Source organism: Pezoporus occidentalis, unplaced genomic scaffold, assembly GCF_034315485.1.
Source record: "Pezoporus occidentalis ecotype Australia unplaced genomic scaffold, CSIRO_AGI_Poc_V1 ctg213, whole genome shotgun sequence".
Lineage (NCBI taxonomy): Eukaryota > Metazoa > Chordata > Aves > Psittaciformes > Psittacidae > Pezoporus > Pezoporus occidentalis.
Genome location: NW_026913997.1, coordinates 202,843 through 230,183, shown reverse-complemented (window position 1 = coordinate 230,183; position 27,341 = coordinate 202,843). Strand labels below are relative to the sequence as shown.

General features: G+C 41.2%; 1 protein-coding gene across 3 annotated transcripts in view; it reads right to left on the bottom strand.

The window, feature by feature from the left end:
- The window catches only part of SLC39A10 (solute carrier family 39 member 10), a 108,017-nt gene that overhangs the window by 56,130 nt on the left and 24,546 nt on the right, over positions 1–27,341 (bottom strand). The window contains exon 1 of one of the 3 annotated variants that reach the window (XM_062619661.1): positions 3,557–3,685. The exons of the other annotated variants lie outside the window; for them this stretch is intronic. The gene's annotated coding sequence lies outside the window, so the exon portion shown is untranslated. Of the gene's footprint in view, positions 1–3,556; positions 3,686–27,341 lie in introns of those variants that run through there. 3 annotated transcript variants of the gene reach the window in all.

The window sequence follows — 27,341 nt, the reverse complement described above, 5'->3', positions numbered from 1 at the left end:
CTCTATGAAAAGGCAGCAAAAGTGACTTAAAAGTACTGATGAGGAAGGAGAGACAAAACCTAGAAGCCATTTAATATATCTGCTATTATAAAAAGATTTACTGCTCTTGATTTTTAGTAGTTTTCCTGGACCAAAATGTGCACTGTGTGCTTCAAAGTTAGACATACTGAATTAGCATTATAGTTTCAACTGGTCTGAGGGAACAAGACTTGTAGAAGAATGCAAATAATTAAAGTATGCTAGCAAGTATTAAGATGAGCATTGTAATACCTAGGCTTAGAGGTTGAAATTAGAAGCACAAGAAAATCCCAGTAAGTTACATACCAGGTCAGATGAGCAACTGGAAAAGCAATATAAATTTCTGACAGTCAGTTTCATGCTGTCTCCTTGCCAATAAAGCCTAATTTTCTTTAGTAGAAAAGGAGTACAACTCATGCCTATTAATTTAAAATAATTTAATGGCCAGTACTACTTTAATGTAGCCGCGCCTGGAATGATATGAGTGTTTAAATGGGAGCTTAATATGAGTTAAGGAGAATAATAATGAGAATAGACCAAATGATGGGGAAAGAAGGGGATGATAATCAGATGGAGGGGACAGAGTTGTCTATTGGGCCAAGTAAGAAATCATAAAAGCAATGGATATTCTGGAATACAGATGAGGGAGTAAATTGGATGAAAAATAGATTTTTAAAATGCAAATATGAGGTAAAAAGAAAAAGAGAACTGAAAAGGACAAGGCAAAAGTGGTTAGTGAAAAAGTCATGGGGAAGTTTTGTTGACTGAACAAATGCAGTGACCTTAAAAGAACAAGTTTGACAGAGTGAAAAACTAAGTAGTACTTGAAACCTTAGGAGATATTTTAACAGGGAAGACACTCCTTTAAATTTATCAAGATCAATTTTGATGAGGATTTCATTTTGTACTGTTGCAGCTCAGGAAAAATAAACTCTGAACTCTTGTGTAATTACGACTTTAATCCTGAATCCCCTAAAATGTATTGCTGATAATTGGTACCTTTGGTACCAATACCTTTGGTATTGTAGAATTTTTACAGTATTAGTTATCAGTTTTGGTTAGGAGCCTTTGTGTTCCATCAGTTAGAAGTAAATGTGTAAAAAACATTCATGCAGGCCCAGTCTAAGCAAGGTAATGACACTTCTGAAAGCTTCTGTATTGCCCAGCACTAGGCTCTCAAAGTACACATGGTGAATGCTTCAGTAACTTAAGTCAATGGATTATCTCCTTGAAATAGAATCCATGTTCTTATATCTTCTGGAATACCATGCATAGCAGCTGACATATTGAACAAGAAGCTGCCAAAATTCAGTGACAGGAAACATTATTAGATGCACAGGCCCCAGTATCTTAATGTATATGAAGATGCTTCTTGGCTAATACTGCCAATCCAGAGATATATCTTTGACCCACATCTCTGAATTGTCATCTCTACAGTAGTCCACTTGAGTGCAGTGGTACACTTGGCTATCCTTTGGACACCCGAGAGTGATACTGGGAGGGCACATTATGAAAATAGTCCAGCATCCCAGTTTAAAGTTTACCATGCCTGTAGGGGGTGAATACCTTGATACTAGTTAGGTATCTTCAAGTCATTAAAATCGAGGTTATTAAAGTCAGGTTAAGAACAAGTAGCAAGGTTGTTCATACAAAATCCAAAATAGATAACTGAATTACACACAAAGCACTTACAGACAGAGGATAGAAATAAGAGGGACCGTACAAAATCTTATTGCAAGACCAGAAGTTCCTTCTGCTTCCCTTCTATCCAGCTGCAATTAACTAACAGCCAATGTTCTGTTAGATTCTTAACACAGATATGCAGAGGTCTGATCCATTTGCATAACTTCTGTCCTGAGGGAGTCAAGGAGCCTAGTATTGTGAATCCCTTTTTTGTACTACCAACACACTGCTTGGGGAGTTAAGAATCAAGGCTTCTTCCTCACTCCACCCTGATGAGAAGGATTTTTTAGTATTCATTCAGTCCCAGGTAATTTCAGAATTCCTCCCTCTTTGTCACTGAGCACCCCTTTATGCTTTCAAAGTGTTCATTTCCTTTAGGCCTATCTAGGAGCAATCATCACCTGCCTAGACAGTAAACAGGTTATGCTAATGATACTCCAGAAGAGTTTTAACGTGGTGTAATGTAAAACACCCTTTCTTTTCAAGCAATTCAAGACCCAGGCTGATGTTTCTTTTCCACAGAGCTTAACATACAACCTGATATTTTATGTGCATATGCAACCTGCCAGTCTGATTTGATGTAATTGCATAATCCAGTTTACTTGCAGTTTATCCAAGACCTTATCTGAAATCAGACACTGCAGTATTTTGTCAAAGTGGGTTTGGGAAGACTACCCCTTCTGCCCCCGAACCCTTTCCCTCCAGAAATTGTTTTATGGGGACAGTATGATCTTGCAACCCCTAGATTTGATATCTAACTTAGAGGTGGTACCACTCAACCTTGCATGGCTTTAGCTATTGATGATCCATCACTGGCAAATTTAATTTTCAATTGTCTAACACATTTCTTAAACACAGACACACACTTTTAAGCACACTATGTAACATTTATTGCTTGATAAGAGTGCAACGAATTTACCATAACCCTTTTTAGATGCAGGTGTTTGGTGAATCCATCCAAGCTAAGTTATCTTCTGCTCTACTACATTCACATCACTATCTGTTTGTTTAACATCTAAAACAAGAACAATTCTAGAGGAAATGATGTAATGCAATTGTTTGAGCTTCTGAGCCTATGCCATTAATACTCTGTACATGAATAGTGGGAAAATAGTTAGGATGTATCATTAAAGGCTGGTGATGAACACACTAACAGCAAGTTTCTCATTTGTTACTGATTAACACACCTGATTCAGGTATATTCTTCACTTATTTTGTATGTGTCTTCTCTTTTTCCTGATCATCCAGCAGGTCTTTACTTACCAAACTGTGTATTTTACAAAGTAGACAATACATGCTGCTGAGTGCATTCAGTGTGCAACAGGCTTTCATACCACCTCCACTACGTTTAGAGCTAACACCCAACCCTCCTGTATGAAAAAGTTGCAAAACTTGCAACACTTCTGATTTAATACAGGCAATGGTCCAACGTGTTTATTACAACTGGTATCATGGTTCCCACTTATGAACCAACCAACTTCCTGCGAGAATATTTTATGCCCACATTTTAATCTGAAAATACAAAGCTAAATTTCCAGGTTTATCGCCTCTGCTCACAAGCTGTAGGAATACTTCTCTTTGCTCCCCCTCATGCTTCATAAACAGTCTGTGGGATAGGAAAGGCTGACTTCCTGTAACTCCTGTTTCAACATAGTAACCAAATTCTGCTCTCAGGTTTACACCTACAGGCTTAAAGTTAGGGAGTTTGGAACAGACTCAGATTCTTGCTCTGCATCTGCAATTTTCCTAAGAGTTCTGTAGAAGTCTGTTCTGTTTCACCGTGTCGTTGTCTGATAGCATTCTGTCTGCTTGGCTAGGATAAACAGAAATAAATGAAACATCCTGTTATACTTACTGGCTGTCCCGGAGATGGCTGGACTCTGTCTTCACAGGGGGAGAAAAGGGACTAGAGATTTTACTCTAATTATATGCAAAGGATACCCTAAGCCTCATATCCACAGCACTGCCACTGAAGACTACTGGGGTAGCATCTAAAGGACAAGGAGGTCCAAACCACATGGAGAATGCTTATTAAATGAGATTGCTACCAGGAACTGGCCATGAAACATGCCGTATTTGGGAAAAAGCTTGTCCCGAAAAACTGCGTAAAATTCCTGCCTCTCTGACTGTTGGTAGCAGCTTTGTGGATTTCCTTGGAATACTTAACAAACAAAAGACACCAAAGCTGCAAAGGACATGGTTATGGGTTGTGTAATTGTGAAGTAACTTCTGCGCTACAGAAATAAGATTATAATAGTAATAAATGGCTTCCCCCCCTTTTTTTTTCTTGCATCAGACAATAGAACATCCAGTATCAAATAATCAAGAGTTGACTTGTTTCCCAGGGCTTTTAACATCAGTTCTGACAGGAAGCAATTACAGGTAGTTTGTTTGGACATGATACTAATATTACCTGTGTTTCTGCTGGAAAAACTGCACATTTAACTAAATGGAATTATTATGATAAACTTTAGTTATCAGCTGTACATATCTGAGAGACCAAACTTGTCAAATATTTTTCTTAATAAGTTGTTTCAACATTGCAAGTGAAGTTTAGACACGTGTGTTTGCAGTTTAACACAGCAGCATTCAAATGAGGGCAACTGATCTGTAGATTAGAATTATTTGTACAGGTAACAAATTAAACTCTCCTCATTACAAAGCCTTACTTGAATACTATGTGATCATTCAACTGGGATAGAGTTACACAGTTGAAAAGTGACATGGTTGGAAACTAAAGCCAGTCTATTCTGTGCCATGTGTCTGTTTTCAGATGTTCCTAATCTAGTTTTAAATTTTCACCATTACATTTGCATTATCCCCAGAAGCTGTTACCAGCCAAGCATGAAGCAGCACTTTCTTCACACCAGCAATAAACCCCCTTGGCCTCTATACCTGCCAGGTTACCTGCATCCAGTGGAAAGCAGTGTTGCCACTGAGCAGAAGATCAGCTTGGAGGAACAGTAGCTGCAGTTGGCAAAAGGGATCATGTTCTGCTAGTCAGAAGAGAGGCAGTTAGGAAAGAATTGTCCTCCACCCAGGAGGGTCTCAGTACTACATGTGAGAGCCTTGCCTATCCAAGCCCTTCTAGTGCTTTAGAGTTTTATGATTGTAGAATAGTTAGGGTTGGAAGGGACCTTAAGATCATTAAGTTCCAACACCCCTGCCATGGAACACCTCACACTAAACCATGTCACCCAAGGCTCTGTCCAGCCTGGCCTTGGGCACTGCCAGGGATGGAGCATTCACAACTTCCTTGGGCAGCTTGTTCCAGTGTCTCGCCACCCTCACAGTAAAGAACTTCTTCCTTATACCTAACCTGAACTTCCCCTGTTTAAGTTTGAACCCATCACCGCTTGTCCTATCATATAATTATAGAGTTAAATAATAGTAACGTTTGGTTCCCCTAGCTGGATAAAATACTAGAAATCTGATGCAACTGTTTTGGAAAGGCTTATTACATATCTACAAGGCAAAGATTACAAATCAGCATTAATTACCAAGACCTCATTTAGATAATCAAATTTACCTTTCATTATTGCTCTGCTGCATTCTCTGTATATTTTAACATTTTGCCATGAACATTTTAACATCATTACAAGAAATTATATTATCTATAGGATAGGATTTTTTAAATTATGTGAAAAATCAGTGTGAACATATCTACATATGTACCTACAGTTTAGTACTCTGAGGAGTAAAAAATATCATTATGACTACAGAGCAGTTGAGAGAAAAATCTTTGAGTAGTCCTCCTAAGTACTCTCGTAAGACAGAAAATAATAAGTAGCTCACTAGAAATCTACATTTAAATATGAACTGCCTCCTAGGTGCTGGAATTTTATTTCAGGGTAAAGCTAATATAGCTGAAGCTTGCAGACCTGTAAATTTTCTGTCTAAATAACTCTCAAAGCTCTTTTCTGAAAAGGGTCAGAAACTTTTTCTTTCTTGCACAAAAAAATACTTGTTTTTCTAAGGATGATTACAATTCTGTCAAACTCACGGGACTTCAGCACAGTCTAATTGCAAAAATTGACTGACTGAACTAAGAAACAGATAAGGCAGAGAAATGCAACTCTCTGCTATAAAAAGTAGTTTTGTTTCTAGGTGATGCAATAGCTAGGAAGAATAGGACTGCTAGATGCAGGAGACTTTATGTACAAACCCTGAGGTAATGAGTGACACACATTTTAATGCAGATAAATGCAAAAAAAGGTAGGACCAATGAATAGGTATTTGCTGATAAGAAAGAAACAAATAGATGTGAATTCAGGGGAGATAAAGAGAGACACATCTTCTGTTCACAAAACACCTAAAATGGCCAAAGTGATTAGGGAGAACATCACTATGTAATGTATGTAATGAGGTTGGATTATAGCAAAGAAAAGCACAAGTTGCCTCTTAAATAATGAGCAGCATTGGTCTGATTTTATACTCTCTTGGATCTCCCTTGAATACAACCCTTTGTCTGAAATACAACACAAACCAGCCCTTAGATGTAAATATATTTCAAAATGCTTTGGAAGAAAAACAGTAGCTGTACAAGAAATTCCTCACAGTAAAACCAAAACTGTTACTTAGGGCTTGAATTCTGAAGACACATAGTACTTAACTTTTGCTGCAATCCCATTCATTTCAATGCCTCAGTTTGTTTCTGTTGAATCTTTCCCTTCCTTGTCATTTAGTCACTCTGATAATTCACCTTGCATTTGCCAGCTGACAGGAGTTCTGGAGAAGCTGTTTAACAAAAAAGCCACAAACCCTAAAAGCACAGCCCTGGGAACTATTGTTTAGCTGTCTGAAGGATGGTTAGAGAATCTCCAGTTTCACACCCACCACACCTCTCCCCCGCTATGAAATACCAGAGAATTTGTTTTCATGAAGGTCAGACTTAGAACATTCAGAATTTGACATGTTACAAGTCACCAAAAGAATAAAACCCTCACACCCCAAAACTGAGCTAACCATTAACTTCTTCATTTGAAAGCAGATTTTAACATAATCATATTTAGGAAGCATGGGGAGTCATGCCTGAAAGATACCTCCCATAGGTAAGATGCAGGAGGACAGCGCTACATTTTTTCCCCAGAGGGAATGAATCAGCAGGAAGACAGCATGTGTCCTGTAAAAATCAGTAGGACAGGTCCTGTGATCAAAACAAAGAATGAAGAAAATTAACTCATAAAAGCACTAGCAATTTGCCTTAGTTTTAGAGTGGTGAAAACTACAGGAGATTGTAGTGCCTAGAGCTTGATCATTTTATTAGGAAATAAACACCAAAATACACATAGAAAAACACCCACCCCAAGCCCTAAATACAGCATATTTGACTGTAGGAAATGGAATATGTTTGGTGTGCATGGAATAAAAATGTTAAATGGCTTTCCTATACAAGTTACTGTCTTGGATTGCCAGAAGCAATTGGTTAATCATGTGATTAGATGATCTGGGACAAGATCTTACACATAGCTATGATGGCATTTAAGCTTTCACTCTTCAGATGCAGTATGAGCCATTCAGCTTTCATTAACTTGAATAGGATCATGATTTTTGCATATGGTAATACCTGCCTTTTTTTCCCCCACACATTCCCATGAGCTGTGTGCTGCTCCAGGGATGGCTTAGCTGGTGACAGCTATTCATAAGACCAAAGTGTTCCTTCTACTTCCACTTCTCTTCCCTCTTTCTTTCTGAGCTTTCTTTGGAAAGAAGTCTGTGCCACTTTACATTCATTCCCTTTTCAGCCCTCACCAACAATTCTGGCTAGAGTGCTTGATTTAGGTTGCGTACTCAATTCAGTCTGGCTGAAGTGCGCCTCCTCCATAACCGAGAGGCTCAGGTACAGGTTGCAGGAAACCTGATGGGTGTTCTGTGTGAATGCAAGTCATCAGCCTGCTGGAAATCTGTTAGACCATGTACTGGATTTACTACACATCACTAATAACACATTGCTGTACATTTGATCTGTCTTACTATGCTGGTCAGTATAAAGTTACTATAGTACCAAGCTTGTCATCCTCTGGATATGTGGTGATCCAGTGGTCTACACTGCTGAGCATCCAATAGGTCACTGCTCAAAGGTAGTACAGTTAAAAGGACTGGAGTATTACAAATGCTATACACACACGCAAAACCAACCCATCAGGTCTTGTAGTGTTTGTAGCTCATATGGGAGGGGTTGTCTGCCCATGGTCCCTTCTACGTCATGATCTCTGTTGCTCAGAAGGCCGCACACCTCTTTGCCCCTTCCCTCCATCCCACTGCTCTGCCATTCTGTGTTCTTCACCAGGATTGTTCTCCTCAGTGAAATATTAGTTTTATGTATATACCAGTAAGTGTTTAGATTTCTTTGGTTTCGTATTCTGCAGCTTCTTACATATGGTCTCAGTTTATTTATAGAAGCTAAATACTCACTAGAAACAATGGCCTCCTGTTTATCACGTCTGGATTTTATACTCACAATAGGAATTATGTGTCTCAAATTTGACAGGCATTATTTAATATAGACAAGATCAAATTGGGCTGAGAACAAGTATTCACTCTTGATTTAACCATACTGCCTCTTACTACTACCATGGAACATCCTTTCTTGAAGAACAGAGGGTTATAATCTGTTTTGTATAATTCATTTAAAAACCATAAGGGCCTCTGGTTATCAACAAAAACCAAACAGCCTCTTAGATTTTGTATCTTAAGTAGGTCAGCATAGGCTAAACCAAATGGGAGAAGCAGCAGCAGACAGCATCATTAAGTTTAGTCTGTACCATTTTTAAACCAATGCCTGTGCCTGCTTTTGAGGTACTAGCTAATGGCTTGAGGTGCCTTTCCTTGGAATCAAGATCAAGGTGCTGATTATATTTGGTTATTAACAATTTTATGTATTTTTCTGACCTTTTAATTTTTTTATTTATTTTTTTTTTTTAAAGCTGGGGAGTCTTACTGTTTGTGATGCTCTTCCTGCCAAAATCCAGTTTGGGCTGTTGAGCACTCCTTATCCAGCACAATCTGGTTTCATTACTGCCTGTTTTCTTGGAGAGAATATCATGCTACAGGGTACGCATTTGGTAGTTAATATACTTATTATCAAAAGTGCCTTTTGCAATACATCTGCATTCACAACCCAGGAAGCCCAGTGTTGAAGGATCCCAAAATTGTAAGTGTTCCCTGTTTTTTCATGGCACCACCCAGCAGCAGAAGTACTGAGGTTCAGTAAGATTCCAAGCTTAGGCTGGGATCTGAGAACCATCTCCCACCAAGGTGACTGCAGTGTCCCATAATAATCACTTGCACTAGGACACCATGGCCTCATCTCACCTACACAGTGTGACTGAAATCTGGACTGTTTTCTGGGGACAAAGTAATCTTTAGGAGAGCAGGATGCCATATCCACTCCCTCTCACCCAGCAGCTCTCTGGTTTAAGCTGACTGACAGGCAGTAGCTGTCCCTGTGAAAGTTCATATTGTTGACAAACTGCAAGCATGCAAGGTTATTGATGGTTTGGAGGAAATGGGGTTTCTGAACTGTGTAGGTGTTACTGCTGATCTCTTTTGCCTCCCTTTCCAAACCAGACGGATTTTCCCACAGTAATGCAAAACCTAGGTCACTTCTATGCAGTAAGCAGCATATCACTTGGAATTAGGCTTTTGTGAGCAAGGAAACAGCTCACGTGAACATGGAAATGTTTGTCTTCCTGGTCAGCATTCCCCGTATTACAGCCATTTACCTATTATACCAATGAGCAACTAAAGGGTAATGGTAGGTAATAACTGTTTGGCAACCAAGGTTGCATCTTCCTGCTTTACTCAGAACTCGGAAGGCGTCCAGCATCACCCAGTTTGTGGTGAGAATGGAAGTCAACAGGAACCCAAGAGCTGCGCTCAGCCTCCCTTTTGGCAAGAAAACTACCATCTGGGGAACCACTTCTGCAAGAAGTAAGCTGGTTTGCAACCAGCTTGTGAAGCCCTTTGTTCTCACAAAGAATAAGCCAGAGATACTTCACTGCAGTGACACCAATCAAAGAAGGCCTAGGGATGTGAAGTGCAAGGTAAAAGGAAGCAGCAGTGCTTGTGGTACAGTGCCCAGCTTCACATGCTTCCCAGCCAGTTTCCAGCCAGGTTCTCGGGTAAGAGAAAAAGGATTTGTTTGAAGGTCACCCATTCTTCTGTGCCTAAATAAAGTTTCTGGTGAAGTATTAGTTATTCTCAGAAGAATTAAACCATCAAAGTCACAGCTTCATGCCAAGAGATTATAATATGGATATGCTGGGCCCAAGGCCAAAGGGAAAGTAGTTTTGTGAAGCCTAGTAAAACCTTGTATAGTTTAAGAATTTTCTAGGCTCTTTTCCATCCTTAAAATTGACACCCATGTGTATGTGTGTGTATATATATATATATATATATATACATATACATATAAAGTGTTACACGTTTGCATACTCTTTAATCAGCTGAATTGAAAAGCAGTCACTGCAAACTGCATATAAGAAGTTCACAGAGGTTACTAGATTTACTGGCATTATATGTTACCTTACTCTGTCCTTCTCTGCAGTAATATACTTGCAACATTTCCAACTTCTGAGTTAGGAAACAAGGGAACAGTCTATGAATGAGAGATTCAGGACAAAGAAGTCAAAGGTCCTGAAACAGGAAAATCCTCCTGTTTAAGATGAGGCAGTATGATGATGTTATTATCATACTGCCATCACATACTGTAACAGTGCAAAGATCCTGAGGCCAGTACCAGAACTGAAAACAGTATAGCTGGGAAGCATGGCTCAACAGGACTGGAATTAGTAGTTGCTTTTAGTTGTGACTGGATGTCTGACATAGAGAGGATGGTGCAGGGAATGGATTTTAGTTGTAGATACTCTGGTTAATGATTAAGAAGAGAGAGGTGGTTCCTGGCAAAACTGAAAATGACCTTGAAAATTTGAAAATTGAAAATTTAGAATGCTCCCCTTCCCCGAGATGCTTCCACAAGTTTATAACTATCACCTTTGTTTTATGGAATGTATAATTTCTTGTGTTAAGCCTGTCAATAGGAAGGTCACACCTATCATGCTACTAAGAGAAAGCTGGAGCTAAAAGAGTCATGCTCACGGGGAGGCAGTTTCAGAGGTAGTGAAAGAGCCCTATCAGAGGACAGGAATTTTTGCTGATAGTTCTACTGAGATGCCACTTCTTTACGCTCTCACTCTCCTTCCTAGCATGTCCAAAATAGAAGTTAGAAACAACACAAGTCCTAGCTCTGCTGCAGACTTCATGGAACTCTAGCAAGCCTGAAGGGAGCATGTCTGCCACTTTCAAAGTTACCTTGTTTTCCTTCTTAAGTTTAAAAGAAAGAGAGTCCATCAAGCTGTTAAATCTGTTGATTGATTTATACGTTTTAGACTTTCTCCACTACAATTAGACTAGAAACATTTTGCTGAAAGCAGTCTAGTCCCACAGCAGGGCTCCTGATTAGCCTTTGCTGTTTGCTCTACCTCCTAAGATGAACCAAGTCTTTGCTGCATGAGCCTCCAAAGCCCAACTGTGCTTAGTGGATCTAAAAGTGCTGGTTTGGGATTATAAGCAAGAACCAAAGAATGAAGGAAAGCCAGGAAGTCATCAATCTAGGAAAAAAAAGTTTTAACTTTGGCTCCTCCTGCCAGCTGATTAAAAGCCAACATAGCAAGTTTGGCTGGAAAGACTGCTTCCCTCCCAAGCCCCAAGGTAAGCAAGTATTGTAAATGATTTGGGGGAGTGGCAGCAGAAAAAAATAGAAAATTGCTATTAGTTTGGACTTGAGATGGGCCCAAACAAAATCTAAGCAACGCTTCAGCTACAGGGTGTGTTAATCTTCGCTATGGATCGGAGCTCTGCAGCTCATGACCATTGTCAACTACGAAATTCATGTACTATGTTTAAACAAACAGGAAAAAAAAGATGTAATGTAGCATAGGCATGTGTTGCCAAGACAGCAAACAAGCACACACATTCACTTGATTTGAATGGTAAAGCTTCCTCTACTGAAAGAGGGCAATTGCCCCAAACGTGGGTTGAAGACAAGTGCTCTACACAGAGCTGGGCACCATTTACCATATTACTTATGTGGGAGGTCACCCGTGATGTGGATCAAGCTACATATTTGAAAATATCAGAGTCATTATGTTAATTGTTTACATCAATGACTACTGAACTTTATTACAATGCTAATGAACCTATCAATTGAGAACAGATGCAAGGGAGTACAGAGGTTACAGTATAGTAAGGACTGCTGATAAAGGACGTGGATAATGAACACAAATCTCTTTCTCTCCCTTTTCCTCATTTTGCAGATGAGGCCACCGTGTGCAAGAAATGAGTGAAATGCAGGTTTATCTCATGCAGTCAAAAGGTAGGAAAATGATTACTCCCATCACTCTGCAACATTTTTTCATCTACTGTAGAAGAGAAGCCAACTCTGCCTTGAGCTACATCCTAATGTTGGTTGCTGCTGCCTAGCTGTAGTTGTTATTACTATTCTCAGAGAGCTATGGGGGGGGGGAATAAAGGAAAAAAAGATTGCTCTATCACCTTATTTTATCCAGGAATGTCCTATTCTGAGGGACCTCTTGCTGTATTAATTTTATGAAGAAGAACCCGTGGCATTACCAGTATTTCTGCAGAGAGCTGGAGTTCAAGCAGTTCATAGAATCATAGAAACATAGAATGGTTAGGGTTGTAAAGGACCTTAAGATCATCTAGTTCCAACCCCCCTGCCATGGGCAGGGACACCTCACACTAAACCATCTCACCCAAGGCCATGTCCAACCTGGTCTTGAACACTGCCAGGGATGGAGCATTCACAACCTCCCCAGGCAATCCATTCCAGTGCCTCACCACCCGAACAGGAAAGAATTTCCTCCTTATATCCAATCTAAACTTCCCCTGTTTAAGTTTTAACCCATTACCCCTTGTCCTGTCACTACAGTCCCTAATGAAGAGTCCCTCCCCAGCATCCCTATAGGCCCCCTTCAAATACTGGAAGGCTGCTATGAGGTCTCCACGCAGCCTTCTCTTCTCCAGGCTGAACAGCCCCAACTTTCTCAGCCTATCTTCATATGGGAGGTGCTCCAGTCCCCTGATCATCCTCATGGCCCTTCTGTGGACTTGTTCCAACAGTTCCATGTGCTATATATGCTGAGGACACCAGAACTGCACACAATACTCCAAGTGAGGTCTCAGGAGAGCAGAGTAGAGGGGCAGGATCACCTCCTTCAACCTGCTGGTCACGCTCCTTTTGGTGCAGCCCAGGATACGGTTTGCTTGCTGGGCTGTGAGTGCACACTGAAGCTGGCTCATGTTCATTTTCTCATCTACCAACACCCCGAAGTCCTTCTCCTCAGGACTGCTCTGAATCTCTTCTTTGCCCAACCTGTAGCTGTGCCTGGGATTGCTCCGACCCAGATGTAGGACCTTGCATTTGACATGGTTAAACTTCATGAGGTTGGCATCAGCCCACCTCACAAGCGTGTTGAGGTCCCTGTGGATGGCATTCCTTCCCTCCAGTGTATCAACCGAACCACAAAGCTTGGTGTCATGGGCAAACTTGCTGAGGGCACACTCAATCCCACTGTCCATGTCAGCAATGAAGATGTTAAACAAAGACCAGTCCCAACACCAATCCCTGAGGGACACCACTCGTTACTGGTCTCCAGCTGGACATTGAGCCATTGACCACAACTCTTTGTGTGCGGCCATCCAGCCAGTTCTTTATCCACCGAGTGGTCCATCCATCAAATTGATGTCTCTCCAATTTAGAGACAAGGATGTCCCTCAGGGGTCGGTGCTGGGACCAGTGCTGTTTAATATTTTCATCAACGACCTGGATGAGGGAACTGAATGTACCCTCAGCAAGTTTGCTGATGACACTAAGCTGGGAGGAGTGGCTGACACACCAGAGGGCTGTGTTGCCATTCAGCGAGACCTGGACAGGCTGGAGAGTTGGGCAGAGAGGAACTTGATGGAATTCAACAAGGGCAAGTGTAGAGTCCTGTATCTGGGGAAGAACAACCCCATGTACCAGTACAGGTTGGGGGCTGACCTGCTGGACAGTAGTGAAGGGGAAAGGGACCTGGGGGTCCTGGTGGATAGAAGGATGACCATGAGCCAACACTGTGCCCTTGTGGCCAAGAAGGCCAATGGCATCCTAGGGTGCATTAGAAAGGGTGTGGTTAGTAGGTCAAGAGAGGTTCTCCTCCCCCTCTACTCTGCTTTGGTGAGGCCGCATCTGGAATATTGTGTCCAGTTCTGGGCCCCTCAGTTCAAGAAGGACAGGGAATTGCTTGAAAGAGTCCAGCACAGAGCCACAAAGATGATTAAGGGAGTGGAACATCTCCCGTATGAGGAGAGGCTGAGGGAGCTGGGACTCTTTAGCTTGGAGGACACTGAGGGGTGACCTCATCAATGTTTACAAATATGTAAAGGGTGAGTGTCAGGATGATGCAGCTAGGTTTTTTCAGTGATGTCCAGTGACAGGACAAGGGGCAATGGGTGTAAACTGGAGCATAGGAGGTTCCATGTGAACATCAGGAAAAATTTCTTTACTGTGAGAGTGACTGAGCACTGCAACAGCTTGCCCAGGGGGGTTGTGGAGTCTCCTATGTTGGAGATATTCAAGGCCTGCCTGGATAAGTTCCTGTGTGATGTACTGTAGGTTACCCTGCTCTTGCAGGAGGGTTGGACTAGATGATCTTTTGAGGTCCCTTCCAACTTTTAGGACTCTGTGATTCTGTGATTCTGTGAAGGATGCCATGTGGGACAGTATCGAATGCTTTACACAAGTCCCGGTAGATGACATCAACTGCTCTACCCCTGTCCATCAGTTCTGTAGCCCCAACATAGAAGGCCACCAAATTGGTCAGGCAGGATTTCCCCTTAGTGAAGCCATGCTGGCTGTCACCAAGCACCTTGTTGATTTTCATGTGCCTTAGCATGCCTTCCAGGAGAATCTGCTCCAAGATTTTGCCAGGCACAGAGGTGAGACTGACTGGTCTGTAATTCCCGGGTCATCCATTTTCCCCTTCTTGAAAATGGGGGTTATATTTCCCTTTTTCCAGTCATCGGGAACTTCACCTGACTGCCATGATTTTTCAAATATGATGGCCAGTGTCTTAGCAGCTTCATTTGCCAGCTCCTTCAGGACCTGCGGATGGGTTTCATCAGCTCCCATGGACTTGTGTACGTTCAGGTTCTTAAGAGGGTCTCGAACCAGATCCTCTCCTACAGAGGGCCTAAGGTCTTCATTCTCACAGTCCCTGCATCTGCCTTCCAAGACTTGGGTGGTGCAGTCAGAGCCTTTGCCAGTGAAGACCGAGGCAAAAAAGTCATTCAGAACCTCAGCCTTCTCCAAATCCTGTGTAGCCAGTTCTCCTGAGAGCTTCTGGAGGGGGCCTACGTTGTCCCTAGCCTGTCTTTTATTTGATACATACCTGTAGAATCCCTTCCTGTTATCTTTAATACCTCTAGCTAAGTTTAATTTTAACTGGGCCTTTGCTTTCCTAACCTGGTCCCTAGCTTCCCGGACAACATCCCTGTACTCTTCCCAGGCCACCTGTCCTTGCTTCCACTTATTATAAGCCTCTTTTTTCATTTGAATTTTCCTCAGGAGCTCCTTATCCATCCAAGGAGGTCTCCTGGCCCTCCTGCTGCACTTCCTTCTGGTTGGGATGCAACACTCCTGAGCTTGCAGCAGGTGATCCTTGAATATCAACCAACAGTATTCGCCCCCCACCCCGCCCTCTGGGGCTCTATCCCATGGAACCTTACTAAGCAGGTTCCTGAAGAGGCCAAAGTCTGCTCTTTTGAAGTCCAGGGCAGTGAGCTTGCTGCACACTCTTCTCACTGTCCTGAGGATCTCAAATTCGAGCATCTCGTGATCGCTGCATCCAAGGCTGCCCTGGAGAGTCACATTTCCAACAAGCCCTTCCCTGTTGGTGAGCACGAGGTCAAGCACGGCACCTCTCCCTGTCGGCTCCTCTATTACTTGCAGAAGGAAGTTGTCCTACACAATCGAGGAACCTCCTGGATTGCTTGTGCCGGGCCGTACCGTCCTTCCAACAGATGTCAGGGTGGTTGAAGTCACCCATGAGAACAAGGGCCTGTGAGCATGAGGCTTTTCCTATCTGTCTATGGAGTGCTTCATTCGCAGGTTCTCCTTGATCAGGCGGTCTGTAACAGATCCCCACATTAATGTCTCCCATAGCTATATTCCCTTTAACCCTGACCCACAAACTCTCATTGGACTGCTCACCTGTCCCCAGAGTTCCATACTCTCCAGCCTATCCCTAATAACATAAATAGCAACTCCCCCTCCCTGCCAGCCGGGCCTGTCTTTTCTAAAGAGCCTGTAACCTTCCATTCCAACACTCCAGTCATAGGAGCCATCCCACCATGTTTCTGCTATGCCTATTATATCATACCCCCGTAGACATGCACACATCTCTAATTCCTCTTGTTTGTTCCCCATGCTACGGGCATTTGTATAGAGGCATCTGAGCCGAGCTCCAGCTGAAGCCGGCTCATTGGCTGGAGCAGCTGGGATATCTCTACATTGCTCCAAGCATTTATTATAGGTTTTGGCAACTGACTGGGTGTGTTGGGATGGAATGATGCTCCCCTCCCCCAACACATCTACTTTAAAGCCTCCTTGACAAGTCTGGCAAACCTCCTACCAAAACTGCTCTTTCCCTTCTTTATCATCAGACCAGCTCCACCAGCCCCCACTAGACCTGGCCTACAAACCTGGGTCCTGTGTTCAAGACGCCCAAACCCCTGACTATGACACCACCCTTTTAACCATTTATTAACTTGGTTAATCCTCCTAGCTTTTTTTAGGTCCTCCCCTGTATCCTGGAGAATTGACAAAAAGGCTATCTGAGCTGATTTCTCCAGAACAGAAGACAGCAAAATCCTCGTGGCAAATGTTTTAACAGCTCCATGTAAGGATGGTGTAGAGGGAACTAAAATGAGGCTGTATGTAGTGTAGATTGGAAAGAATAGGATCTCTGAGGCTTTTTTACCAGTATTTGACAACAAATCATGTTTGTGATTCATGTTGGCCTTTACTGGCATATGAAATGGCAACTGAAAGTGCGTGTGTGGGAGTGTTGAAGTGGGTGTGGAATACCACCCTTTCATTTCCTTACATAAAAAAGCCCCCTACTATGATGATGGCAGCATATCATATTTCAAACCTGAGCAGGACCAATAGCAGGAGAGAGTTTAGAAGTTTTTACATTCTTTTGATCATAAGGGGGGGGAGGGAAAGAAAACCCAAAACAATCCAAAACCTCCAAACCACAACCCCTAAACTACAAAGAATAGATATATTTTCAATGAAGAATCTAGAAGAGTGAGTGGCTATATGGTAGGCTTTACAGAATATATATTATATATAATTATCAAATAACGTCTATATATATATATAAAAACTCATTTTGGAGAAACTAGTAGGAGAGCAAAGGATGGAACACTTTGAATTATGGTGCTAAAAGAGCCCAGGCTAGGTCCATATAAAGCTACTGAAAATATAGAGTGAATTACAGGCCACAAATAACACAAAGCAAGCCAGCAGCACCCACCACAGAATAACTAAAAATGAGATCCCTTCACTGGCAGAACAAGTTATGATGCAGAAGGCATCGACACCACAACCACTAGCAGTTACAATACACAGTAACTTCCAAAACCGAGGCTGTATAAGGGTTACAAAGAAAACTACCTCTCCTTCTCCACTTCTTCAGTGAATTACTGACATGAGTGGTGTGTTCAAACACTGATTAACCATGGTTATCCATTCTCTGCAGGACACGCTGCACTACCAATGATAACTCACTCTGACTGCCAATCTGAGAACTGGCTGCAAGTTTGTTATATAGTAAAAAAAAACCCACTGCAAACCAAAAAAGCCTCAAACCTCAGATAGAAATATGGTACAGCATGAGAAGAAGTGTGTGGCTGTAAGATTGCTCCCTGCAAAGCTCCCTACAGCTTGAGAAGAGCTGAATTATGCTCGCTTGCAGGGAGATGGGGCATAGGCTGGAGGTGCCAGTCCATTGCATATATCCTCCCGGCTCTTCTTCCAGATGCTGCAGCAGATGAGGGTGTGGGGAAGAAGAGGAGCATCAAGGAGGCAGAAAGATGCAACATTAAGAATAACTAAGATTGTTGAGATCGTCAAAGCTTTCTGTCATGGCAGTTACAGCCACAGTAAAGTCAAATGTGTTTTCAAATGAAACCACTGCAAAGCAACATGATGGGCTGAGCCACTTGTGAAAGTCTGTTTTGTTTCCACTAAAGTTCAATAGGCATTGCACCCCTGGACTTCACTGGACTCCTGAAAATCTCAGCCTTAAATTTTTGTAATTTTGTGTAAGGGAGATTATTTCCAAGTTATTAAGAATAAAGTTAAGTAGATTTGAGAGAGAAACTCTTGAGAAATCAACACCGGTTACATTGCTTTGTTAGGAAGAACTCAAATGAGTCATTACCAGATTAAACATGCTTTTCATTCTTCAGAAGCTTTGCTAGATCACATGGCTCAGGTAGTTAATTTAAAACGTAGCCCCTCTGAGTTTCCCACTTTGTTGTACAGATACAAGCAATTCTAAATGCAGTTGGGCATTATAGTTTTGTAAGCTACTGGATTTCTATAAAAGTTTTCTTGGTAAAATATTACCTGTGAAATAGAAAAACAAACTGAACATTACTGAGCATTTTAATACTTACAACAACAATAAGAAACCACATCAAGCATAAACAAAACCTCTACCACTATTTAAGTTTGCAAATTTGGTTACTTGAATTAAATGTTTCTGCCTCACATTTAAAATTTCTTCTACTTTAAAACCCATACCCGTAAAGTATCACTACTCAAAAAGAAAACCAAAACTACTTATATATATATAAAATAAAGAAAGACAAAAGGGCAAAACTGAAAAGCAAGATCTGGTTATCAATGCTGCTTCCAGCAGACAAACCAGTGTGCAGAACAAACTTATGATTAAGCATCTGTATTAAGGGCTGAACCACAGAGATTCTAAATACTGCCGTCATCTTTGGGTTACTTAATGATTAGCACAGCTGGGAACACGGACAGAAAAGCTGAAGGAATGGTAATGGCTATTGGCACTAAACAAAATAGGTTGTTACATCTGCTGCTGGCGTTGCTTAAAATCCTTTGGCATCAAAGGGCTAGAAGGTACTTCTAAATTTATTTCTTCCCAAGTTCATACCTTGTTCATCCTGAACTCATAAGCTATAAGTCACATCACTTGCTAAAATTCTTTAATGTTTTGGGAATGACAAATCATAGAATGGTTTGGGGTGGAAGGGACCTTGAAGATCATCCAGTTCCAACCCCTGCCAGGGGCAGGGGCACCTTCCACTAGAGCAGGTTGCCCAAAGTCCTTTTCAGCCTGGCCTTGAACACTTTCAGGGATGGGGCATCCACAAATGCTCTAGGAGTTTGATATAATTGCCCTTACTTTTATAATAGCATGGCAACACCAGAGAGATGGGCTCAGAATTCAGTTTAAAACAATTACAATGCCAACAGAATCAAGAACTCATCTTCTAGATGTTTTCCAAGTGGGGTTACTTGTTTCTGTTCTTGCCACATATGATTAGTGCTGAATGCATTTTAAACTGCTGACAGTGGAATTCTGGGAAATTTCTTTTTCTTATACACCATTTGTTAACCTCAGCTAATATTCTAAAGAAGTAACCCAATTCAGTTTCATTTTAACATATAATCTGTTCCAGCAATCTGTTAAATCGTAGTTTATGTTTCAAGTAAAAGCCCAATTACTGAAGTTTATTCACCTTTTTCAGTGCAACTCTAACAAAAATGGTTGCTGATAATAGCTCATGATACTGATAAAATACTCCATGGTTGGGCTTCACACCAGCATAAGATGAATCTGCTGTTACTAAAGTCCCACAATATGTATTGCAGCTTGACTGTGAAAATTCCTGTTTAATGAATCTTTTAACCCGCAAATCAGCAGCCCGTTTCTCCACATTTCGTTTCTTCACATTTCTGCATGCTTGCCATTAAGTCAGTAATAAAGTGTCCTCAGAAATGGATTAATGCTTTGGAATGCTTACAGGGATGCAACACTGTCACATAACTGTGCACATGCACACACAGCATTAAACACAGTAATACATGCTTACAAGAAGTTCTGCACTACCACAGTCAGTCTGTCCTTGCAGGATCATCAGAAGGCATTTTACTTGCACACACAGGCTTACTTAGCTTTGCATATGTGGTATGTAAAGTAAAATAAAAAAAAAGATGATTTATCTGCATAAGATAAGAATATATGGAAGTCTTGAAAGGTTATAGACCCAAGTTTTTACCCATCTGTTCCTCAAGCAAGGTTTTCACTACTCAGTCCCCTGCACACTTCAGTCCTTTGAAGACCCCAAATTCATCACACAAAATGTCAAATAGTATGTATTTTTGTTCACTAGGGAGAGAAGTAGAGAAATTAACTTCACTTAGTTTGGAATTTTCAGCTTAAAAGATGACTTTCAGTTTTCATTGTACACATCTTCTGATCCTAAAATTCATACCGTATCTCTGGAAGCTTCAGAACTCACTCTTGGGGGTGGCTGCCACAATATTTATCTTATGTTTTAGTCCAAAGACCACCAGAATTTATTTCTCTGATGCACTAAGACTCTCTGCTCTATTTTGAGTTTTATATTGAAGAGGCAATAACATAACTTGTTGTCTGTTCAGGTTCCTTGATACTGTCAGTGTTTGTACTGATTGCTTCCAAAGACACAGCATATTTTTTTTCCATGCAAACTCTGTCTAAGCTGCATTACCTCACAAAGGGGCCAGATAAAGGGTGTCCACGTAGACTGTTACTGTGATTCATTTGGCACGCAGCTATTTGTAAAATACTGTAATTTTACTGTGTGCTGAAACCACAGTTCAGTCTGTGAACAAAGACTTGCTTTCACTTATTTCACATTCTGAACTAGCAGCCTCCTCCCCAGCAGACTGTTATTTAAGGATTGATTAACCTTAGTATTACAAAGGTTTTACAGCCTTGCTTTGTGTAGGGCAGAGTGTTTAGAAAAACAGGGTTCTGATCTCAGCTAGTTTGTCTAGATACTAATGATACAAAAAAATGCATCAACAGAGAAGAGCTGGTTCTACTGTCAGTACAGTGAGACAATCAAAAGCAAATTGAATACAACAGTGTTTAGATCACACTGCTATATAGTGATGAATGTTTTGGTTTGGACCAAGCCGAACTAATGTGAGATAGGATAGCCTGCGGGTACATTGTTGGTGGGTTTTGTTTTATTTTTAAACATGTTTGAGAACCTATTGTGTTAATATTTCTCAGTAACGAGATTAAAAGAAGATCGGATGATGAGAGAACTGATACTAAGGAAACCTGACTAACCATTTGTGCCCACACTGGAATTTCACTGGGAAAGGGAGAGAGGGTAAGCAAAACCAGAAGAAAAACAATCTGACTGAGAGGGTAGAAAATGAAGGAACAATTAAATATTTCAATATTTCAACCTTTCCCTTCTGACTGCTTCATTTCTTGAAGTTTTTTCAGCCTCTGATTAAAGCTTTTGCTTCTTCATTGGGGCACTGATAAGATTTCTTTCACTGGTGTATTTACTTATTTAGATTCTTTAATGACAATTTAGAGCACTGCCTTTCCCTTCATCAGGATGCTTTATAAGTATGCTGTCTTCTTAACCTGTCTTGTTTTTTGCTGCCTGTCCTTTACTTGACCATCAGCTGCCACCCCTTAAGAACTTAATTATATTTCTGTCACAGAAGCCTGTTTTCTTTCTGAACCACAATTATATTACTACATCTCCTGCAAGTTTCATGTCACCAGATCACAACTAGCTGAAGTAGTAGCAAGGCTAAACCACCTGCAGGTCAAGGAGGTCAACTACATCTCTCACGTCCATTTCCATTACTTCACTCCAGCAGAGAGCCCTAACAGCTTAAGGTAATTTCATGCTCTGCATGAAATTCCTAGAGTGTTGTTTGTGTGCTGAGATTTCTGTACTCCCTATTGTACTGGCCTAATTTTGTCTTCATTCTCCAATATCCATTATTTTCTTAAAACTTGTGAATTGGAAGCTTTTTGACTCCAGCCCCTAATTTCCTTAAGCCAATTTTAAACCAAACATCTGTGGATCAGTTGTAAAATATTAATAAATATTTGAATACAGCACATAGAGATAGTGTACTGCTAGAGATTAACAAACATAACTACACTCAGTTCTTACAATAAACGTCTCTGTCACATCTCCTCTCCTCCCCAGTGCATACCTCTGATATAACCACTCAAAGCTTTGCCCCCCTACAGAGAAACTGGCAAGAGAAAGGGAAACTAATTGCTCCATCTATCAAACTTCCTCTAGCCCAAAGCTGTGTACTTTTCCACAGGGGTCTTTACTGTAAGCACATTTTGTGCTGCAGAATGTGTGCTAGTTTATGTCCTGTTTTCATTCCTACAGATGAAAGTTTACCTCCTAAACGATGGTTAGAGATTTTGTAATCTCTTGATTTGACAGGCTGTATAAGAAGTTGTGTTCTTTGAGCAACACAAATCATAACTGGTTTGAAATCTACACGAGGCACATTGACCTTCTTGAGTCTTGCTGTTACTGTGCACAGTGTAAGTACGCAGACCAGTAGGATTACCTTTGGAGAGTTTATTAGGAAAAATCCAGTTGTTTATTGATTTACCTACAAATTAAAATATAGCTAGTACATTACTTCCAGTGGAGTTCCTGGCCTTTATGCTATCAGTTCTGAAACATGAAGAGATTAGACCTTACTAATGCCTAGTTGCTGACCATCTCCACTACCTTTACACCATTTGGTGTAGGCATTTCCAACAACACCAATCAATAGCAATATCACATTTCAGAGTGTCTGGTATTCCATCTTACTTTCTTCCACTGTTATCTTCAGCTCATGTGTTTGATGAATTCTATATCCTGGTAGATAAATAGTTTCCTTTACTAACACAGGAGTTTTGCTGGTTTTATTGTTAGTTTTTCAGGTCCAGCCAAGTATATGCTGAAGAGTTGCTTTTTCCTTGTTGTTCATTAGAACAAACAAACAAAAACAAACACCAAAAGAAAAATGAAGGCTGGGGGGATAATTACTTATTTTCAGCCAGCAGCAACTCCATAAGATTATGCAGTTGTCAATGAAAATACAGTTTGGCCTACATACATTTTATTATTGACAATGAACCAGAATGGAGAAATATCTTGGCTTCCAACATTGAGACTGAGTTCAAGCTTAACACTTAAAAGAAAATCTTATTATTACTATTTTATGAGATTAATCACATGTGACGTGAAATTACAGAGAAGCAGATAGTGGTTTATAATATTTTCCAACATGTACTAAAAGCATCCTGCAGCTCAGATGTTAAGATTTAAACCCTCGAAGAATCAAATCTCATTTGTCTTTCTAACTTAACCAGTCTCATAACAGGTAAGAGAACATAACAGATAAAGTATAACCTGAATGGGTTAATGGCCAAGCTTGTAACATTAATACATATTAATATACTTGCTCATCACTTCTTTCATGTAAGATATACCAATTACATATCATTTGGGCTTAAATATTTCATGCCCAGTGCATGGATGAGTTTGGTGGGGTTTCTTTTTTGCACCCCTTTTTTAAAACGTATGTGTGTGGAAAGCTCTATCAATTCAGCAAGAATCATGGTAACATTTTTTCCTATGCCTCAAGCAGCAGACTATGAAAACAGAATGAGAGGAACACATGTCAGGGAGGGATCCTGTGTTGTTCCAAGGACAGTGGGGATGAAATCCCTCAGAGTTCAGCCAAATTATAAGCTTTCGATTTATATACAAGTGCCACACGGAGACCCCTCTCCAGCATTTTAGTGTCTGAGAGTGGTGTAGGTTTACACTTGATGATTATGTCCAGGTTCCTTGTAAATCCTAGCACATACTTCTTCAGCCTAGAAAGTGTATCCCTAATTCAAGAGGCAAAGCTAGACTTTCCTAGTGATGCTAACATTGGACCAGGGCAGCCACTGAAAGCAGGAGCAACCTCTCAGTTTTTCCTAAACTTTCAAAAGATTGTCTTTCTATGGACATTCAGGAAGAGGAGGAAAAAGACTTTCAGTTTTAAGGTAGGAGGCCAGAAAGTATTTTGAAGAGGGATCAGATGAAACAGCCAAGGAAAGGTCTGCAAGACCCTGCAAGCTATTAACAAAAGCTTCACAAGGAGAGTAGCTGTACAGAACTAGAACAAGTTATCCAAAGGGACTGCAGGATCTCCATGCTTGGGGAGGTTTTAAGGACTCCTGAACCAGCTATCCTGTCCTTCCTTGACTGTAGAAGGTACCCACCATCACTGTAGGTTTGCTAGAACATCATCAACAGTGCTGGCTTTCTGCCTTGAAGGACCCCCCACAATAATAATGCCTTTTGGGCAGCAGGCAAAAACACAGGCTACATTTCAGTTCCCTATGTAAGAGGCATGACAAGGCTGCCTGAACAGCACTACATAAAGTAGTTTGCTGTATTGTTGTTTTTTTTTTCCTGGCTATATTCAACCTTGTTTTGTTACCCATCTGGTTTAGCCATTGCTTGAATATTATTAATTGCTCTTGGCTGTACAGGACTCATGTTCTACATCTTTATTTTTTCCTGTAATTTGATGGCCTTATCAGTAAATATGCTTCCCTGTGGAACAGATATATTTAGTTAATTTTGAATTCGGCCTTGAGCCCTTTTAGCTGGACCCTCAAAAGTAGCTTGTAAACAGTTACATGGAAAGCAATAAAGGACTCCCAGGGCTCATGAGAATAGGAAATGGCCCTACAAGTGTAGGACAGATAGAATCCCTAAAGGGGATAAAAATAGCTAACTACAGAGAGCAACTGTTTAAAATGAATGGGATGATGACAATAGGTAACATGAAGATAAGTGAAGGGCTTCTGGGGAACAACATAGCTGACCTTTGTTTGGGTTACATCTAGTAAGTAGGAAGGTGGTGCTGCAGGCAGCGTGTAAGAAAGCAGGGTTCACTGCTTCATACAGGAGGAGTAAAGCGGTGTTTCTGCTTTGTAAATAGTAGCAGCTGAGTTAGGAGAACAGCTCTTTTCCCAGCAGAACAAGTATATTGCTTGCTTTTTGGAGAGAAGACTTGCCTCCAGCTAGGAATTCCCCTTAGTAACAGCCCCAGATCCTCACAGCTTCCAACATGTTAATTGGGGCATTTACAGGGTACATTAGTGAGCTGTTATGAAAAGCTGGTATAAAATTACTTCATTAGCAGCACAGAACAATTCTGTTGGAGAAACAGAAGCCATACTCTTACCCTCAGACCCACACTCTTACTTGTCCTATTCTACTTCCCCATGCTTCTTGAGCCACAGCATCGTTATTGGGGAAGGATGCTGCTGCAAGTCTCCAATCTTAGCAGGACCAGCATGGGCAACTCCTCTAGCACTTGCTATAGGAACTCTCTTCGCTGCTCATATAACAGCTGTCATGAAGCTTTGGTGAACTTCACTATCCTTAAAAACCTGCCTGTCAAATTTGGCTGAAAGCAGACATGTCCAAAGCTGTCAGGGGAAAATGAGACAACAACCCTAGAAAGCTTGCTTATTTTAGGTCCTTAGCTTTGTATTCTGATAAAGCTTTCAAAAGCTGTAGTAGAGATTATGTTCCTCCTGCACACTTGTCAGAAATACTAAAAGTATTTGGCAAATGTTTGTTTCCTCTCAGTCTGCTTGATTTCCCCATGCAAGACCTCATGACAAGAAACCCACATTCTCTGCAAAAGCCATTTTTACCTGTTTTATGCTTTTGCTAACGCTCTGCTAAGCTTTCTCTGAACTATCATTATTAAGACACTTTCAGTAACAACAGTATATAGTTCAAACATTTTTCCTTAACTCCCACCCATGTCCCAGAAGAAAAACCCTCCGGATCCCCCATGAAGTCAGAATATGTACCTAGGCAGATGGGAACAAGAAATATTAGAGCTGGTTTATACTTACGCTGAAGATACAGCTATACTTTTAAAGCAACCAGCATCATCAAAATCTTTGTTCAAGTAATTTGGTGGTTTAAATACCCTCTGTTTTATATGTTGTCATCAACCCAAACACAGTTTATCCTGGGTCTCAGGATATGACATCAAGCAGAGAGAGTTGCTTTTCCAGAGCAGTTGTCTGGCTACCCAGCCTTGCAATTTTGCGCTGGTTATTGACCTGTCTATCTGTAAGCTTCTACATGCTCTTTATCATCTTGACCCATTAGAAGAACTCACTTGACATTGATGCAGTTTGGCTCATGAAGATTTGCAGCATTCACACTTCATGCCTATCATGGCCTGAGGAAGAATTCTGGGATTTCACTAAAGAAGGGGAGGAAGCCTAAAAGCACTCAAAATGAAGGCTGAAAAGACTTATTTCAGCAGCAAACACGGAAGAGATGAGGTTGTTTCCTGAGTGGCTGCCATTGCCTTTAACCATTGCTGAAGAAGTGCAACTTTCAGCTAAAAGGCAGAGGCTGCAGCATCCGCTGCTCCTCATGGAGGCAGCCTGGTGTGCTCCAACCCAGTCCACCCATGGTCACAGCTGAGCTGTTTGACTGATTTGAGGCCAGAGCACAGACAGCTGGCACACACTGCAGCCAAAGGGCAGTGATTTGTAGCTGGGGCTGGAACCTGACTACATGAGCCATCCTTAACCCTTTATGTGGTTTATGTGTCCCAGGTGAGAGGTGCTGTGTCCCAAGTGCCAGTCACCCATGTGAAATCAGGCTCCAGGCCAACTCCAACCAGCAATAAGCAGTTCAAAGGCTTGTCAGGATTAAGCAGCTCTTCACTCATTCCTCAGCATGCGCACACACTTGTGTCCTCAGTGCCAGAGCTCAGCACAGTGCACAGTTAGTCAATGGACCCAGGAACTACGGAGACCCACAGTTTAGCCTGGCTTTAAACAAGCTAGGCAAGTCATGCAGCAGTGGTGGAAAGCTCATGCCTGCCCCAGATATGCAAGTAGTTACTGTCCTGTGTCACCCAGCACTTTGAACATGGGTCTGTAGTTGGTTTATTCTGGCTTAACATAACTAGAAAACGTGCAACATATTAAGATGGTGAAGAGCAAGGGAAAGAAAGAAATAAAATCCTGTGGTCTTTATTGTTTTCCAGTGAATTTGTCCCATTTTGTAGCATGAAAAACCCTAGTCAATAAAGTGCTTTAGCTATGCAGCATGATACGGCTCATTAGATGTTCCCAGTGTTGGAGGTGGTGTGTGGCTATCTGTACCCACTAAAGGAGAATCGACTTTAAGTGTGGATAGCCATAAGCTGTATAGCCGCTGTTGACTCAACATTTGGTCCAAGCAATTTAATTCATCTGTACAACACCTGTCACCCATTTCAAAGACAACTTTTCACCTGAGCTGTGTCTAACAACCTCAAATGAAGAAAAAGATTTAAAAGAAAAAAATAAACATAGTTTTCAGGAGGATGTTATAAAAATGTATGTATAGCACTGTAGACAACTTATACAACATCTATCGTTTGATCTGCCAAACAGTTTACCTGTGCTTCA